The sequence below is a fragment of the Alosa pseudoharengus genome, unplaced genomic scaffold (assembly GCF_046254945.1).
Source record: "Alosa pseudoharengus isolate Yale_2024_CS ecotype anadromous, Long Island Sound unplaced genomic scaffold, YU_APseudo_1.1 YU_APseudo_1.1_scf_9, whole genome shotgun sequence".
NCBI classification, from domain to species: Eukaryota; Metazoa; Chordata; class Actinopteri; order Clupeiformes; family Clupeidae; genus Alosa; species Alosa pseudoharengus.
Genome location: NW_027468881.1, coordinates 3,492,501 through 3,510,000, shown reverse-complemented (window position 1 = coordinate 3,510,000; position 17,500 = coordinate 3,492,501). Strand labels below are relative to the sequence as shown.

The 17,500-nt window shown below is 40.2% G+C and overlaps 1 protein-coding gene across 1 annotated transcript in view; it reads right to left on the bottom strand.

Moving 5' to 3' along the window:
- The window catches only part of tafa3b (TAFA chemokine like family member 3b), a 134,362-nt gene that overhangs the window by 19,039 nt on the left and 97,823 nt on the right, over positions 1 to 17,500 (bottom strand). The gene's annotated exons all lie outside the window — the stretch shown is intronic.

Below are 17,500 nucleotides of genomic sequence, written 5' to 3'. Positions count from 1 at the left end.
TTAGTTTCACCGAAGGACTTTGGTTTCACATCTACTGGGGAAAAATGGCTACTTGCTGTGTGAAGGGCTGCGGTAACAAGCAGAGGACATACACGAACATAATGTTTCACAGAATTCCAAACCCAGTGGAACGAAGAAATCTTTGGCTTGCTGCCCTCGGCATTCCTGCAACAACTCCAGTGGATAAAATCAATCAGTATCGTGTTTGCGAGGAGCATTTCAAACCGGAGGACTACGAAGAGAAAATGCAGTAGGCCTATGCTACGAGAAAAATGCTGTTACATCTGAAGGATACGGCCGTCCCATCCATTTTCTGTACAGAGGCAGAACAGTGTTCATCATCCATGCCTGTAAGTATAATTTCTATCCTTCCTTAGGTTATACGTTGCTAACGTTATAACTGAAACGTTAGTCCGACTCACATTGTCGCTTCCAGTTTTATTGTATAACTTCATTAGGCTGCCGTTTCACCCTATTGACAATATGACGACTTTACCTTTTACCGTTACCTGTCAGTTGGCATGGGTTGGCACACTCCACACTCACACCACCAGTTCGTGTTTGCTCTCGTTCGCTCATCCGACTCGCCTTGACCAGTCGCAACGTCCTCTCTTCCCAGATCCAAAGCTCGCAACTCCTCTTCAGTGAACTCAGGTTTGAAAAGGTAGGGTCTTGGATCTTGGTAGTCTAAGTCATCATCTTCGTCTATCGTGTAATCTTCCATATTTATCGCCATTAGAACTCTTAGAGAAAGCCCACCTGTCAGTGTCAGCCAGCCTAGTAGCAGAGAACTTGGTAGTCACGCTGGTGTATTGCCGGAAGTTGAGGGTTTACAGATGCTGCGTGATGTCTTTGCGCCTGGCAGCGGTGCTTTGCCGGTGCTATGCCCGAAAATAGTTCCAAATCTAAATTGGTCTAGTAAATTCCTTCGTGTTAATTTGCATTGATATTTGTACTCGATGTGAATGTACAGGTTACGAGAAATAAGTATAAAAAATCGTGAGTTATTTGATTCACTTTTGCAACGACATGCTAGCTGGCAGCGCCGGATTACAGCGACTACGCTAAGCTAAAGCTAAACGGGCCGTTTCTAGATTAGGACAATGGCTGGGTCTGCTATAAAACGCTTTGGCTCACTCATCCAACTCTAGGGACTGCGGGGAGAGACCCAATTTCACCTAGGGGTGGCATATTCCTTTAAACGGGAGGCGAGTGTGATTCACTGATATTAATATTATCTGTGCTAGATAGACTTGCATGCATGTTACAAGGACACTGGGACATGTCATGTAAGGAACATGGTGCTGCCAAAAAACGGAAACATAGCCTACATTGCAGAGCCACTTCAACTTTATTATTATATGGTGAATAAATGTTACACTACTGTGCACAGCCCACTGATCTATAAAGATCAGTGGCACAGCCCCATGCTTCTCTGACCTGACGAAGCTAGCACGTTATTAGCAGCAGTTAGCTAACTATGCTAACGTTAGTTATCTACAAGTCTCCTCCAAGTGACAATCATTTTATATACAATGCTGGCAATGCTGAAAACAATTAACATCCTTATTTATCTTACTTACATTGAGATGACTGTGTGGCTTAACCCTTACGAGCTCGACCGTTCTAATTTCGTTACAAAAGTAACGATGACCAATCGTCTAATATCTCAGCTGTCCAATGACTGATGATTTTATTTCTGAAATCTTCCCCATTATAGACCTCTCCAGAATATATCCCGCCTCCTAACTTCCGTATCCATCCAACTTCCGGGCGTGGATTGTCTATGGGAAATAACATGGCGTTTTGAAAGATCGTACCTGTCAAACTCTGTAGGTGACAAAGTAGAAAAAGCTGCTGGGCAGATTGGCCTACACACTTCTGCCATCTAGTTTCCACTGGATTTTTTGATTTTCGGTGCCGTTTAAGTAGTATAGTCTATAGTATACTACTTAAACGGCACCGACAATCAAAAAATCCAGTGGAATCTATATGGCAGAAGTGTGTAGGCCAATCTGCCCACCAGCTTTTTCAACTTCGCTACCTACCGATGTTTACCGGTATAATATTTCGAAACGCCATGTTATTTCTCATAGACAATCCACGCCCGGAAGTTGGATGGATACGGAAGTTACGGAGGCGGGACTTATTCTGGAGAGGTCAATGCTGACAACATAAGCTTCAATTTCATATGATTGGTTAAGGGGTTTATGGCGCGAAATGTTTTGGATACTTGAAGATGAGTCTTGAAAAAATATTTTCACTTGAGTCGGTGATTTTGACGTGGACAGCCGGATGCCACCTGCACTTAAGTTGGAGTTTACCTCAACTGGAAACCACACAGCTGGATAAACTGAGGTAATATTGTTTTTACATCAGTTCTAGTTATGGTTTATCTTAATTTGAAGTCCTTAAATCATGTTATTTGACAGTAATATGCTTTCTCATCAGCGTCAACATTATGGCTTAGCGGGGGGCTAGTGCATCGTCACGTAACTTTAGCTAGCTGTATAATTCTGAACTGCTTGCAATATTCTCGTTTGCTTTTGATGTCAGTTATTTTCATTTGACAGTTTCATTTAAAAACCTGTTAGTATATAACCTGTAGGTAAGTTTGTTTTCTAGTACCAATTTGCTTGTTAGGTAAGCATTATATTGGCAAGACAGTATAGCAAACCAAAGCTGAATAAATCAATGTGCGCCGCGTTTCAAGTTGCGTTACGTTCTGACATGAAATAAGTTGAGCAATATTTTTACTCTCCAACTTTGTAGAAAATAATGTATCATATCCACTACAATGTCTTTACTTTAAATGGTGGAAAACGTCATTCGACGCCCAACTATTAATATTACGCTTTCAGTTCAACATCTTTATAGGCTCATACTGTGATCTTAGTTACGCAATCTAAAGATGGTTTCATACATCTGTTATGACCAGCGACACTCTTATGCAATTTCATTTTCAGGTGAGAGATTCATTGTCCGTCAGTGAATCAAACTGGTTTGAGTATAGGATTTGTATAGATCGGAATTCATAAGGTAAACAAACAAAACACTGTGCCATACTATAAAGCTACCTGGTACGAATTATAAAAGTTATTGAATATTAGGGTGGTTACCTCTGAGCTTAGACAACGCAAGATGTTTCCGAACGTCTATATGATCATATCTCTGACCATGAGTCCATGAGTTCCACTAAGGTTCCCCACCGGATTTCTACGTCTCCGGGATAACAGAGGGTATGTCGACCCATACTAATTTGTACAACTATAAATTATATTGTCCTATCATAGCTTAACCTCAAAACTGGTATTAAAAATAAAACAAGACTCACCACAGTGTCTGTAGACAGGGAAGAAGATCAAACCTCATACCGCTATTCTGTGGGTGAGTTAAAAGACGCGCGGCACTTGCATTACTTGTACGTGATTTGTTGTTAGAGGTCACGCATACTCACACGGGGCACCACCTATAAGACGTCACTCATCAGGACCAATGAGGTCGAAGGAAATCGTGAAGCTGTCCGCGCGCTGTTGGAAATAACAATTGATTATAGAACCCCTGTTAACCTAATGATTCTGACCCCGCTAGATATGGAGAAGTTTCGGTCAAAGTAATATTACTATCCATAGTAGGCTGATGTGGGCCTACCCACAATGCTGTTACAAGAATGCCTTCTAGCTATTTAAATAGACGCATCTTCCCCAAGAATAGTGTGCGAGGCCCTCCTCGGCCGATTCATTCAGGAGGCGCCTTCACTTGAGTAATGATCCTAGTGTGAAAGTCGCTCAGAGGCCTGGACCACTATGCTCATCTGGACAGAACACCTTACCGAAGCAACAGAGGGTTCAGGGTGTGCTAAGGTTAGCTGTCTAATTCCAGACTACTAATAAACTTAGAAATTCTAGAAAACTATGCGGGTCAAAGCATAACAATTTATTTGTCAGGTACAAGCTATTCATCCAATACATTATAGAAGGTACATCTAAATGAATAATGTGAAAGTTACGAAAACAGGTTAAAGGAACATTTAGGAAACCATATGAAGCAATCAGAGAATGAACATACCAGCTCAGAGGATGATGGCTACACACCAGAGTGGTGCGGGAGATTCTGACTACAGAATGGCTCCTAGAATGCTCTGTGAACCTCACTTAAATAGTTTACCTAGTTTGTGGTTGGTTACATTGAAATGGATCACATGATTGGAGGTCAGCTGATTTTGGGTCACATGAGAAGTACTTTGATGAGACTTGAGACCATTGTTGTAGTGAGAGTGCATTAATCAAGACATGACAATGTACACATTAGTTACATTTCCTGCTTCCTAGTTTCCTGCTTCCTGTGAAAAAGGCAAAGGTTAGAGATATAATCAAAAGTTGTTGTAACAGCAATATGTGACAATGGGCCCACCATGAGGTTATACCATCATGTGGTAGGGTAATTAATCAACAGTTCACATGATCAGGAGTTTGATCAGTATAGAAACATTAGGACTCCTTACAGATGTGAAATCACATATTCTGTCAGAAATGTAATTAACTTATTGCCTTTCCTCGGGTTGTTACCTGTAGTGCAGTCTGTAGTGTGAACTATTTTAGCTTGCTAACTTCTAAATGACAAACATCAGACGTGCTTGTCTCAACATTTTCTAAGATGGCATGACTTGAAATAGATGAAGCACAACTCCTCTCAATATGTAGTTATAGAAAACATGATGTGAAATCACATATTCTGTCAGAAATGTCATTATTGCATTTCAGCAGTTTGTTACTAGGTGAAATGTAATCTGTCTTTATCTTGATGCCAGAAATATTTCGAGTATATTCTGAGGATGCTTCAATAGTTTAGGCTACCTCTTCTTTTGTGTGCATACAAGCACAAATCTGTAGTTTTGTGATTTTATTTTTTACATTAATAAAGGTATTTGTAAGATTTCGCTGTTGTTTCAGATGGAGGATGACAAGACCTACACAGACCTTCTCGCAAGCCTGAAGAGGTAGCTGACTGCTCATGAGCTTGCGCTCACAATGCTGAAGACCATGAGGGGATGGAGGAAGAAGGTATAGATTTATGTGCCGTGCGTAGGATGGTGCAGACTTCCACTAAAACACTGTGTGAAATAGACTTGTTATGTTCTTTTTTTACTCACATTGTTGTCCCAGGCATATGTGGTTTTACCAACCGGAAGGAATGGGAGCTTGTGCTTAGTAGGCCATCGTATGCAAACAGTGCAGGGGCATGGGACAAAGACCTCAGAAGAGTTTCACAGGTTTCTGGGATTGATCATTTACATGGGGTTCACTTCCCTCCCTAATATCCATTGCTACTGGGGAACCAAGTCTTGGCAGGGATCAGGGGACATTGACCAAATGATGAATACATATTGTGTACTCCAAAAAACACAGAATACCAGAAAGCACTTTTTCTCCATTGACATTGCCGTTGTCAGTAGCTTCTTGTTATTTCAAGTTTGACAATGCAATGCAGAATCTGGTGTTGAACCTCAGCCGGCAGGCATTTCCGTTGAAATTTCAGCCTCACCTTCAGCTGCTCCAACTACTACTCGTCGTCTTTCCATCAAGTACATATTCCTGTACAGCAGGAGCTTGTTATAAAAAACGTACATAATAAAACTAAAGTAGCTTGTATGGCCCTGGAGTGTAACGGTAGGCGAATTTGTTTTATTGATAAACAAATTGCTGTCAGATTTGGCATTCTGCAAAAGGGGATGCGTTTAGTAATGAGTCATAGCTCTTCTGTGTTCAACCTTCAGGTTCCCCACCCCACCTTTCCCTATCCTCCTCTGTAAGTGTGTGTGTGTGTGGGTTTGAGTTTGTGTGTATATGTGTGTATGTGTTTATTTTCTACAGACTTGTTCTAAGTATGTAATCCACTGTCAAATGTTTCGAACACAGTGAGTTTTGAGTGATGTTGATTGTATTCCTAGCTTTTCATAAATAACAATACATTTTATACATGTATATAATTTTCATATTATACTGATTTATATAAGGAAGTTGTATTTGTTGACTCAAATGTATTTTATGTCTCTTTTTTCCGCAATGGTCTTCAATGAATACAGTATACTTACTTCCTGTATTACTGGTAAGGTGCAGTATGTTTTTTTTATGTCATTTTTATTGACTGTAGCATTTGCTTATATACAATAAATGTTTTTTTCTTATAGACCAAATAAATCTAAACCATTGTTTCTGACTTGATTATTAGTCTTTATGCATACTTTTATGTTGTTGGTGAGAAAGTGAATGTGAATTCTGTCAACATTTTAAATCCCGTTTCCTGCATTTTTTTACACTGATCACTAAAATGATCATAACTTTGGAAATACAGTGTTTTTTGTTAAATAGCCCACAACTTGCTAAATATTTCATACACTCTATATTTTTCTCTATCTTGTAGAGAAAAATGATGAAAATTCATTTTTATGTGAATGAAATTAAATTTTGACAAATTCCGGATATACATTTGGAGAGGATTTTCAAATACTGTTCATTACTATATCAACATTACCATATGTATTTTACATCATTTCATAGAACTGATCCTTCTGATTACAATGGTATGTATATCCCATTGATGGTATGTATTATACTCAAGAATTAAGGTTTTTTGTGTGAGGAGGTCATCCAGCACCAAAAATGGAATGTTCGGCACGGGCACGAAAGGGTTAATCCACAGATGTGGTGGAGCACTGTTTCGTTATGGTTTGCTAAGGAGTAGAAGCTAACCCTTTGCTTTAAAATAGTGGAGATCTGGAGAATATACTACTGTATATTTGTTGAATGTAGAGAGAGCTAACCTACCAAAGTCAAATTCCTTGTGACCGTAAGTATACTTGGCCAATAAAACTGATTCTGAACACATTTAAAACATGCAGCAAAAGCCAATTTTGCCTTCAAACAACACAACATGTAGTCAAATCCCTGCTTTCAATCAATCATTACACAATGCACAACAACATGCTAAACACTGTTCTCAAAATGAGGAGATTCAGCCTTAATTTTTGCTATGTCTGTGCCATTTACTTTTCATTTTTAACTGCATTCATTCTTTCCAAGATGTAACTGCCATTGACATGTAGGACCTACAGACAAGATAAATGTCATTGCACTACAATATGTCATTTATTTATTAAATTAGATCTACAGTTTTTATACTGTTTTCATCACCAAATACGCAATATAGTACTTTCTCTAAATCTGCCTTATTAGATCCATACCTCCAAATAGCAACACAGAACAGACATGGTGTCTCTTATGGATAATGAATGATTGCTCATTGAAGAATTTTGCAAAGGTGTATCAGAGATTCAGACTTATTCACAGGTGGAAGAGATTTCTTGCATAGTTTCCTTTTGTTTAGCAAAATATTGTTTGGGGTCTTTGAATGACAGCTGTGGTAACTGTTTTGTGAAAGGGTGTGATAAATGTATGAACCCAATAAAAACATGACACACTTGCAAGAGATGACTTCTGCTGTTCAAAGGTGTTAATGAAGACCAAGTGGATCCCAATTTCTTTAAGCAGGTCAAAGCATATGAGGAAAAATTGTAGTTTGTAATGCTGAATAGGTCAAAGTTCGAGTTAATGTAAGTGCAGAAACTGTAAACTCTTCTAAAACACGTTCTTGTTCAAGGCTTGCTTGTAAGTACTGAAAAACTATGAGCTATGTAGCATGATGTTAAATGGTTGTTTGAACTACGTAGCATATTCTGTGCAATTGTTGCTTATCTAAATAGTGTGAAGGGAAGCATCTCCTAAATAGATGCTGCAGAACAGATAGCTATAATCTCTTCCAGCTAGCACGATGCTAATCGTTGCATCCTGTTTGTGTACAGTTTCAATAAGTAACGGCATGGTAAGAAAACGGGAAGACATGGGCATATTTTGATTTTCTGTTTATTTCCCGTCTTACAAAAATGGAATTGAATTGAAGTAAAAGTTAAAATACAGTCTTAGCTTCCTTTCTAGAGCTAGTTGGGTAGGAAGGCAGAGCTTGAGACATTAGCTTAAAGCTAGCAAGAGACTGTCACCTCATCATCCGAGAAATGAAAACGAACGTCCCCTTGTTAAAGCAGACTTTTCGGCGTTTATAAACCTGACACTTTTATACATTTTCATAATGTTACTCTCGTTAGTAGGCCTACTATCACTACTGACACTGACCTTCCACAGTATTGCTGCTGCATGAACAGGAGCTTTTTAGGTTCGTTATTACCATCGTAAGACACGGAGTCAACAACGTACGCAAAAATGCTGCCATACGTTATCCTAGGCAATTTTTTAACTTAGTCGTCTCATCCAGTAACTGTGGAGGGAAACGGTATATTTATCTTGCCGTTTTTTTTACTCGGCGAAGTTGTGTTCCTACAGTGTAGTGAATCCTTAACAATCTTTGAGTGAATGACAGACGGCGATTTTTTACATCGATCTTGTATTAACCGGAAACGAAGCCCACAATCGCGCAAACCATCACGGGGCGGTGGAAACTTGTGGATAGACCCTTTCAAGAGAGTTCCATTATCAGCATCATAGTTGGCCCCACAAGGCTTCCGTTTTAACATTCCATATGTTATCTTAATAGAGAGCCGAAGTCACGCCCCTTCCGTTAGCCACCATGGGACCTAAAAAACGGCAGTCTATGGCGAAAAAGAAATTATTTTCTGGTTCTGGTTGACTTGTGCCTTGAATTACCCATATGATATTTGTCAATTTTAAAGACAATTTTTTATGTAAAGACATTTGCAGTTTGTTTCGGAACTATTGAATTACAACATTGTGAAAGATCGTAATTCCAACAACTACAAACCCATCAGTCGCGCTAGTGACGTTAGCTCATTCACAGCCACACTATGTATGAAAATACCATGAGTCAGAGGATTAAACACATCAGGTAAGTTGTATTCGTCCATAGACTGTACATAAGATACTGTTAAGTGACATAGCAGGCAGCAAGATGCAACCGTTAACTAGCATAACAGCTAATATTATCGTTCGAGACGAGAGATGTAGTCCACTGAGCGGATTCTCATAAAACCAACATAACTTTTTAAGTCTATCGAACAACAGTACTTTCTTAACGTGAAAAATTATCTTTTAAATTCAACCCAGTCTCACTCCCTACTCGTCAAAGGTCTGACGCATGGTCAAGGGTCCTTGGCGTCAAATTCCAACGAGAAAGGTGTACCTTCTGCGTTGTTTTCCGACGTGGGGGTCCGTCAGATAGACATTCATGTTAATCCCTCATCTTCAAATATAGACAAAAGGAAATAAATGTCCATCAAAGGTGATGCCGTCACGTTAGACTAATGATTTGTTTGAAATGATCTAAAAACAAAAATCGCAGACCATCAGAGCCATAGGCTACCTTACTTTGATCTTGCATAATTTTATTCAGCTTTGGTGTAGGTAACGTAAGGTAAAATAATAATAATAATAATAACAATAATTTCTAACTAAACTAACACGCGCATATTTCTGTATTGCGAACATTGTAGCCTACAGTTGTAACAGCGCGTAACAGTCGTTTTACTCCCCGTATGCGCTCATTATAATAGGCTCTGCTCCTGCCTAGATTCGAACTCAGAACTGCCTGAAAGTTGCAGACCTGTTCTGGAAATATGTGCATTAACCCACTCGACTGTCAGACAACGCTATCTGCTTCGAGTAGGACTGAGGAGTGTACTGTACTGTACTGTGTACTGAGGACTGTACAGTCCTACCTAATAGGCCTACTCGAAGCAGATAGCATTGTCTGACAGTCGAGTGGGTTAATGCAAGTATTTCCAGAACAGGTCTGCAACTTTCAGGCAGTTCTGAGTTCGAATCTAGGCAGGAGCAGAGCCTATTATAATGAGCGCATACGGGGAGTAAAACGACTGTTACGCGCTGTTACAACTGTAGGCTACAATGTTCGCAATACAGAAATATGCGCGTGTTAGTTTAGTTAGAAATTATTGCTAGTATTATTATTATTATTATTTTACCTTACGTTACCTACACCAAAGCTGAATAAAATTATGCAAGATCAAAGTAACCTAAGGTAGCCTATGGCTCTGATGGTCTGCGATTTTTGTTTTTAGATCATTTCAAACAAATCATTAGTCTAACGTGACGGCATCACCTTTGATGGACATTTATTTCCTTTCGTCTATATTTGACGATGAGGGATTAACATGAATGTCTATCTGACGGACCCCCACGTCGGAAAACAACGCAGAAGGTACACCTTTCTCATTGGAATTTGACGCCAAGAACCCTTGACCATGCGTCAGACCTTTGACGAGTAGGGAGTGAGACTGTGTAGTTTAAATTCACACACATCATATGTGAAATTTGTGGCACAATTCAAACTGGACCAAAAAATAATTGTTATATCTCTATTAACTCTCGTTCATATTTTTTTGAAAGATAGGTCCCATGGACCGGAAGTAGAAGGGCGTGACTTTGGCTCTCTATGCAGAGGAAGTAGATTGGGAACCAAATAGAATGTTCAAGCATTGTTTTTGTTTTTATTGTTGAAAGGGTCTATTGTGTGAGCATCTGCCTGCCACTGCTGTAGGAGTGTGTGGAGCAGCTGTGTGGGTTTGGGGAGAGCGCACGCTGTGCTTCTTCATTTGAAGTGGCATTTATCAGACCTGAAGTTCATCACGTAATCAGTGCCTTTCTCTGCCCTCCATCAGAACTACAACTGCATGATTCAATCACAAGCGCAGTTGAATGGAGTCAACAGATGACAACGTTAAATGGAATCAAAGGTTTAGTGGTCATGAAATAATACAATACATGATAAGAAGATGTCAACAAGCAGAGGGATAAGGCAGAGCAGTATTTACTCCACTGAATAAAATACTCAACCTAGTTGTGCATGTCGGCAATGACAGATTTAACAGCCTAAAAGCCTTAAAGTCTAGCATGCAGGAGAGTTGAAGTGGATGATGTGAAAGTAAGACATTAGAAAGGCCAACAATCTATGGATGCCTCTGCTTCTATATTGGAATCATGGATTTGGAATCATGTATTTAGAATCACAGATTTGGAATTGTGGATTTGGAATCATGGATTTGGAATCACAGATTTGGAATTGTGGATTTGGAATCATGGGTTTCAGACACAGAAGGAACGCAAGAGAGCATACTGATTCTTACTTCCTGAGCCTACGTTCTCTCTTATCCTTCTCATTCTCTCTTTTTCCTCTCTCTCTCCTTCTCCCTCTCTCGCTGTCTCTCTCTGTCCAGTGACTGTTTCCTGTAGCCCTGGCCTGCTGTATTAATAGCCATCTACAGTTTGTCCTCTTTCCAAGGCAAATCATTACAAAAGGACAAGGCTGTGTTGGATGGGATGGTCTGCTGACACACACACACACACACACACACTAAACCGCCATGGCCTCGATAACAGCAGGATAAATCAAAAGAGAATATAATACAGTTTTTCTCAGTCGCTTTGGTGCTTTTTTCAGATCAGAATGAAAATTCTCATAACTATTAGTTCAACCTCCACAACATTTAGTCATTTGTGCACATCATAGTAGCAATTTCTCCTTCCTCTGAACAAATTGCAAATACTTTTGGACATGTATCAGTTGCTTACATACAATTCTCTGCTGTTTTTTAACATTAGCATTTGCTTATGTCATGTCAGTCAAAATGAACTATACTTATGAATGCTGAATAGTCGTTCCCAATAAAACTAATAGTCTTCATTTCATTGCTTGAGTCATTACATACAAAATTGTTGAACTAGTTATCAAATTCTGTCACAATGCTGTAGAATTGCAAAGAGCATACAGTAAAAATGTACGTATTCAGTGTCTTGTACTCACTTACTCACCTAACTACAGCAATGTGTAACTTTACTGTAGTTTTCAAATGGCTGTACAAGTACTGTATAGTGCTGTCTTGAGCATGTTCAGGTAGTGTCACCGAGTTCTGACCTTTTTTTGCATTGGAAAACACCAAGAGAACTGTCATAATGAAAACATGACAAAGCCATTTGACTATCTTGTTCATAAACGATGGTGTCAAGACTTCTCATTTTGATGACACTAACAGTTTCATTGACATGAATACCTGCTTTTGAGGAATGGACTATCCATTTTGAGCAAGTGACGTGCTTTTGCAGGTCATCCACAAGGTTTTGCAGTTTGCACTAATTGTTTTGAGAATTGCACTAACTGCTGTGCAAATGTTAATAGTGATGTGAGAAAAGCACCAAAGCGACTGAGAAAAACTGTAACAGCAATATGCAATGACCCCTTTGGCAGCTCTTAGTGTTGCTGCAGCAATGACTTAATCACATGGATCAACAGCATCGGTGATTACATATGTACACGCACGCACGCACACACACACACACACGCACAGCACACACATACACACACACCAACACAAAACACACTTCAGCGTACACACACAGTAACAATGCAATGAAAACAAAACAGCAACACCCTTCAATGGCCACTAATGAGTAAAACTGAACATACTGAATAGTGAAAAGGAGAACAGAGGAGAAAAGAGGAGAAGCAGAAATAGAGAGAGAGACAGAGAAAAGAGCAGAGTTTTGAGAGAGAGAAAGAGACATAATGAAAAGACCTGCTGAGGTGAAATGCACACATAAATATGAACATACACTCATACATACACACACCTACATCTACACGCATACACACACACACACACTGTTCTCCATAGTTCATAATTCATAATTGTACCATTATCAATGTTCTGTTTTATTTGTCTGCCCCTCCACTCCTCCCCATTTGATGTATTGGACCGAAATGTGTTGGCAATACTGTACAGCGTTATGGTCATGCTGATAAAGCTCCTTTAGAATTTTAATTTGAGAGACAGAGAGAGAGAGAGAGGCAGAGAGAGGGAGAGAGAGAGAGAGAGGGAGAACAAGTGTGTGTGTGAGGGGGGGGGGGTGTTCTTGGTGTCCATGGTGTCCTCAAGGCCTTGAATGCAGCAAAGAACAACAGCAGATATATCTTCCTCTATTAGGGTGTGTGGAGGCACTGCATCAAACACACACATATGCGCACAGAACACACATACACCACACACACACACACACGCACTCTCTCTCTCTCTCTCACTCTGAACAAAAAACATCAATTACTAGTGAAAGGAACTATTAAGGCTTTAATTCCTTTCTCTGTGGCAGTGTAATCTACTCATATCCTACTCTTCCTCCTCCTCTCTATCCCTCCTTTCTCTTCTCTTATCCTCCCTTCCTCCTCCTCTCTATCTCTCCTCTCTCTTCTGTTATCCTCGCTTCCTCCTCCTCTCTATCTCCTCTCCTCTTCCTTTCTCTCCCTCTTCTTTGAACTCTCTCGCTGTCTTTCTCTCCACTTTCTCCCACGCCCCTCACCTGATCCTCGTTAGTCTGTTAATTTAATTATGGTTTCCACCAATGTTCCCTCTAATTTTTTCAGCACTGAGCAAATATTTTGTTTTCTGAGCGCACATTTCAGCACTGTGAGCAATTCGCAACCACGCGACCTGCCGAAAATGACCACGAGCCTGCGTTAGCCATATGGAATTCAGAGATGACCGCAAATGCATCAATATGTCTAAAATGTTGATATTTATTCAATATCCTTTATAATGGTTGGACTTGTGGAACATTTTAATGATGGTGTTTTACCAGTCAGTTTAGTTGAACTTCAGTGAAAGAAAAATGCTAATGCAGTGCTTATTAAATTGACTATTAAATTGACATGGTGCCATTTTTCCTAAAGGTAGCCTAAACAATTTTATAACTGGAGTGGTTTGCAATAAACTAGGCTACAAAACATGTAATTTGAATTTCATTGAGGGAGATAGGCCTATCTGGCTATGTGGCTCATCTTGTGAGATGCGGTACATGACGCTTCAGTAAAGCAGCCACTCCTTTAAGTCTGCCCAACATTAAAGGTTGTATCAGTGATTTCAGGCACAAAAAAGGCCCAAACATAAATTATCAAATTCAACTAATCTTTCCTAACGATCCGCTAGCTGTCTGCTATAAGCAGGCCGTCAAAAAAACGCGTCTCTGTAGTCAGCCTAGGCTCCGAGATCTGTACACAAAAACAATTGCTACCAACAAGTGTTGGCAACCACTCAAAGGCAAAATAAAGTGTTCCAACCAATAACCGACGAGATGTGCGAGTTTCAATTGCACGGGAGGGAGGGGAAGGGAGTAGCGAGCTAGCTCTCTGTTTTGTTTGAACATCAACAGATGTGACGTTCAGCCGTAATCGCTGATACAGCCTTTAAGCACCATCTGAAGTAAACATACCATACTGCATGGTCTGCGTAGAACTTGGTAATGGCATCAAGGATGTTTTATGCATCCTGAAAGCTGAATTATTCCAGAAAAAAACTGTCTTGTAACTGAAATCAGTTTGCTTCCGAAACGTAATGTAAAGCACAAGCATCGTGCCATATGATCGTGTATCCTTAACAACATGGACATGTTGGTGTTAATTGCAACCATCACATTGTCGATTAATAATTTTATTTGTTCAGGGTCGGATCATGCTCTCTGAATTCGTCTCTCTCGGGATTTATTAGTTTCGGGGAGAATTTGATCGATAGAGTTCCCATGTCTAAGTCTTAGGGCCCTATTTTAATGGTCTGAAACGGAAGTGTCTTCGCGCAAAACGCAAGTGACTTTGTGGGCGGATCTTGGGCGCTGATGCTATTTTACCGGCGGGATATTGACTATTGCGCCCGACGCAAATATAAAATGGGGTGGTCTGAAGTAGCTACATTAATCATGGGTGTGGTTTGGGCGTAACGTGCAATAAACCAATCAGAGCGTCATCTCACATTCCCTTTAACAACAGGCACGCTTGTTCCATAGCTGATTGCTATTATGGTGGCGTATTTGCCAGGCGCAGCCAGGAGCGTTCACAGCGCTATAATCACTGTTCAGTTGGGAACAGTTAGCTATTGATTTTTCATCTTGACAAAATGTAATACAGAATTGTCACAAAGACATACTTTCCGATGTTTTGGGATCATTCTCACTGAATCACGAGGTTATGAATGCATGGTGATATATTTGCAATGTACAATGTAATCTAACATTACCTCTCTATAGACAATGCATATCTTCCGTCAGTTAATCTCTTCTCTCCCGTGCTGCCGCTGGGGCATTTGGGTTAAATGGCATCGGCATGCAGTTCAACATCACGTCTCCTTAAGTCCTCTAACATTACCTAATTTATGTCATCAACACATCAGTGATTCGTGAAAATGTGTACGCTAGATTTATGCCTATTTTTTCACATGGACACCACACTGATTTCCCTCGAGTGGTAATATTTTTCTTTGAAATTATGTATGGTTTACAGAAATGGGAACTACATTGTATAGATGAGAGGAGCTAAGTGTGCGTTGCGCAGCACAGGCGGCCAAGCAAGGGCTTCGTTTAAGTTGACCTAACTTTCAACTCTGCACAGTATCCCATTAACTGCGTGACAGTAGACTATTTACAATATTTTCTGTAAAGCAGAGTTTGTAAACACATTATCATCAACTTAATTCACACACAACATTTATTTGAACAGGAGAGAGAATAACAATGAATGGATGCAGCAACTACAGAAATTGTACAGAAATTGTAACCATACTTGCTGCTTTCTTGTACTATCTGTTGCTGGTTAACAGAACATGAAAAGCTGATTTAAGCTAATTCACTAACTCAAGACTTCAAGGCCATCATGGATATAAAAAGTTTTTTGAAAATAACGAAAGGATGGAGGGAACATAGCAAAGCTTGGAGTTATTTCAGATGGGCTACAACAAGGTAGGCAAAATTATGGTGCTTAAAACCTTACACAACGGTAAATTGGAACAAAACTAAAAGTAACTTTAGCCTTTATAGGGCTGTAGCCTATAAAGTTGTCCAGATTAATAGGTCGTAATTAGGCGTTGTTGTAAAGATATTGCATATAGATGTTGTACTTTATAGGCTACTAAATATTTAGGTCACCAATGCACGAACAAAACCGGGAAATGGACAAATATTATCAAGGCTTTGAATGTTTCCGTCTGTGCACGGGGGTGTCTGTAGATTGGTGTGCAACGCATTCATTCATGCAGGCCTGTGGTCATGCATGCACCCTTAAAATAGCATCTGCATTTTCGCCACAGACTTTAGACCAGGGAGTTCCTGGTCTGTGGCGGAATTGTTTTCTGAAACTGCAAAATATCAACAGTGAACGTTTGCGCCGGAACACGCCCCGTCTTTTCGCTGAACCGCCCCCGTGGGCGCAATCGAATTCCCTAATTTACAGGCATGTACCTGTGGAGGGAAAATTCCAATATGCGCTGACTGCAAAATAGGAAAGACAAACGCGCCAGTATACAAAGTCAATTGCGCCGGGACGGAAGATAGAGCCCTTAATGTTTTCAATGTGTCTACATGGACTTTCTGTGTGTCAGATAACGCTTTAGGTAATCAAGCTTCGACTCAGATCAAGTTTTCCCACGAGCGAACTCTCCTTTCACTTTTGTCTCTGAGCAGAATTTGCAGATCACGCCTTTCGTAAATATGTCTGAAAGTTCTTTCCTAACTGGACCATCTTTTGTGTCAGATTGGAGTAGGCCTATTTCGTCTAGCCACTCATGTTTAAACGTTAGGCAGACCTATTCTGGGGCATCTGCTCTGCCTTTCTTTTCGCCATGGTAGCCTACTACATAACTGGAGCAGGGCCCACCTAGAGTAGCCTAAAGAATACTTTGTATGTAAACATTCTAACTTAGGCTACATCCGGCTTGGTTGTCAGACATGTCAGTATTTTAAATGTTTATTACCTAGCCTACATCACCGTTGATGCTCAGATTTTTAACCTCTGAAAAAAATCGTTTGTGCGGTCTGACAAAACTATTGTGCGGCCGCGCACTCGCGCAGCTTAGAGGGAACATTGGTTTCCACCTGTCTCTTGTTCCTTGTTCACCTGTGCCCTGTTAACCCCTGTGTATTTAAACCCTCTGTCTCCCCTCAGTCCTCTGTCGGTCATTGATGTTGTAACGTTGATGTATGTGGTTGCTGCGGCCTAGTAAAGATTCCTGTTTGCTCTTAAACTTGCCTTGCGTTTTGGTCCAGCTCTCCCCGCAAACCCTGTGACAGACAGGATGTGGTAATAAGCACATTATAACCCTGTGACAGACAGGATGTGGTAATGAGCACATTATAAGCCCGTGACAGACAGGATGTGGTAATGAGCACATTATACCCTGTGACAGACAGAATGTGGTAATGAGCACATTATAAGCCCATGACAGACAGGATGTGGTAATGAGCACATTATACCCTGTGACAGACAGGATGTGGTAATGAGCACATTATAACCCTGTGACAGACAGGATGTGGTAATGAGCACATTATAACCAAAGATTCTATAGTTAACTAATATGAATCATAAGACGATTCACCAATGGAACGAAATGGCACTAGTTCCGGACTCCTAAATAGGCTTGTCAAAA